The 2,546-nt window shown below is 59.7% G+C and overlaps 1 long non-coding RNA gene across 1 annotated transcript; it reads right to left on the bottom strand.

The window, feature by feature from the left end:
• Nucleotides 1–1,051: 1,051 nt before the first annotated feature.
• LOC111774198 (uncharacterized) lies at nt 1,052–2,067 on the bottom strand. Its single transcript, XR_002809011.2, has 2 exons — nt 1,815–2,067; nt 1,052–1,496 (listed from the first exon to the last, which is right to left on the bottom strand). It is a non-coding gene; the product is annotated as an uncharacterized lncRNA (long non-coding RNA).
• Nucleotides 2,068–2,546: the final 479 nt, after the last annotated feature.

Raw genomic sequence — 2,546 nt, 5'->3', positions numbered from 1 at the left:
AAGGCCATACAAGATTGAGGGGCTGTGGGAGGCCAGGACACAGCCCAGTGTTCCCACACCTGGCTCCTGGCCAGCGTGAAGAACGAGGAGCAGCGAGAAAAGCTCCTCCCGTGGGGAAGGCGCCCCGTCCACGAGCACCTGAAGGAAGTGGGCTCCCTGGGGGTGGGAGAGCGGTGGTTCAGGGGCAGGCAGTGCCAGGGCCAGAGGAAGAGCTCCTGGGGGAGGGAAGACTGGGTTACAGAGGCAGGGATGGTGTCAGGAGGCGGGGAAGAGGCTAAAGGGAGGCAGACAGGCTTCAGGGCAGGGCTGGGCCCCAGGGACTCTGGGCCAATGGGCCAAGAACGCGGCCTGAGGAATGCACCCACACATAAGGACAAAACCAGAAACCATCACACATGAAGCACACAGGCCCTAAAACGCCTGAAGTTCTGGGGCCACAGGGATCCTTATACCAGTCTGCTCAACCATTGTTCAGATGGAGAGCCCGAGGCCAGGAGTCCAATGTGACGTTTCCCGGGTCAAGGCCAGCGTTTTGCCTGGTAGAACTTCTCGTCTGTAGGATCTCAGGGTCCCTGACTCCAAAATATCTCCTCTACTGTGCTCACCTGTGCTCCCAGTTCCACTCCTTTGGATTTCTTTAGCTTAGTTTCAAAGGCCCATAGGGACTCCTGTGGGGCCAGGTATGGACGCATCAAAGGCCCAGCGAGGACTGTGACCCCCCAGGAACATGGCCCAAATTCTATGGGCAATCTCTTGACCTTAAATGTTGGCAACTAACTGAAATTATTTTTAAAAACTAAACATAATTCCTTCAAGACTGTGCAGGTCAAGCACATCCTTCAGGGGACAGACTCAATGTCACCAGTTTGGAGCTCTGGCTAAGGGATGGACTTCCTCACTGATGTGGACATCCTCCTCAGTCGCCCACCCCCGCTGGATGTGCTGGAGAGGTTGTCCAGTAGGAGGCCTGCAGGGCGGGGGGAGGACAGGGAGGCAGGACAGGGGGCACGGGGCAGAGGGGAGGCTGGGGCTAGGGAGCAGAGCAGCCTCCTTCAAATGTGGGCTCATTATTATTATTTATGTCATGAGTATAAAACTCCTGAGCGTCTCCCACGCCGTCACTGTGGAGCGAAGGAGGGGGAGATCCGATGGGGGGGACTTGTCCTGAGAATCCGCAGGGTGGCAGCAGGGCCTGAGGGCGGAGAGGTGCGGGGAGGGGTGGAACTCAGGCCTCCCGGCTCCTTCCCCTCTCGGGTGGAAGGTGACGAGGGCCAGGCGCGCACAGGCCCGGAGGCTGAGGCGCAGGGAAAGCGAGCACCTTCCCAGGGTTTCCCAGGCAGCGGTGCTCGGCCAGGCTGATGCGGGCTCTGGCAGGAGGAGCCTCGGAGACAGAATTCCTGACAGCGAGCTGAGAGAGAGAGGCGGCTTCTTGGAGGAGGTGGCCCCAAAGGACGGACCGGGGGTGGGGGGTGATCTTGAAATCAATCAGTAACATTCTGGAAACGGGTGAAGCGAAGACTGAGTCCTCCAGCTGCCTCCCTCTCTAGTTAGACTCCCACACTCATGCCCGAGGGAACCCCTCCCGGCGCTTCCCCAGCGTCCCTCCAGGGGCGGCTGCGCGCTGTGCGGACGCGCGCAGGGCCGCGATGCTCCCGTCCGCCCTCGGCCGCTGCGCTCAGCCCGGCTCCACCCGCACAGGCCGCTCCTCGCCGCCGCCCCGCCAGCCCCCGGACCCCCGGGGCCTGCCCTCCGCTCCGGGCGCGATCCCGCCGCCCCGCCTCCTCCCTGATGGCCGCCCCGGAAGCTGAAATCACTCGGCACGCGGTTTCTGATCCTCTTTCGCTTCTCCTTCTTGGGAAACCTGGAGCTCTGTCCGCGACGGTTGCATAAAGTTGCATTTCGAAAGCGGATGAGGGCGGCGGAGCCCCCCACCCAGGGGTCCGGGACCCGGGGGGGTCTTGCGCAAGCTGCGGGGGGAGAGGGGTCCGCGGAGGGAACTGGGCCCGGACCGTGGCCAGAGACGCTTTCCTGAGAACCCCCGCCCCCACCCTCCGCCAGCAGAGTGCCGTTAAAATGAAGTCATTGCGCCCCATAAGAGTCGGGCGAACGTTACTGCTTCTGGAGGAAGGAGGGAGGGAGGGAGCGGGGGAGGGCACGTGCACGGGCGTGTGAGGTCGCTGGCAAAGCGCTTTTTCTGGGTCTCAGTGGCGTTTACCTTGTACTAATTAGTTAAGCCATATATTGGAACCATGGGATTTCCTGTGTTTTATCTTTTTATTTTTTTTTAATTTTTTTTAAAGATTTTATTTTTTCCTTTTTCTCCCCAAAGCCCCCCGGTACATAGTTGTATATACTTCGTTGTGGGTCCTTCTAGTTGTGGCATGTGGGACGCTGCCTCAGCATGGTTTGATGAGCAGTGCCATGTCCGCGCCCAGGATTCGAACCAAGGAAACACTGGGCCGCCTGCAGCGGAGCGCTCGAACTTAACCACTCGGCCACGGGGCCAGCCCCCCTGTGTTTTATTTTTAATAATGAAAGTATTTTAG

This window comes from Equus caballus, chromosome 1 (assembly GCF_041296265.1).
Source record: "Equus caballus isolate H_3958 breed thoroughbred chromosome 1, TB-T2T, whole genome shotgun sequence".
Lineage (NCBI taxonomy): Eukaryota > Metazoa > Chordata > Mammalia > Perissodactyla > Equidae > Equus > Equus caballus.
This window is presented reverse-complemented; position numbering and strand designations above follow the sequence as displayed.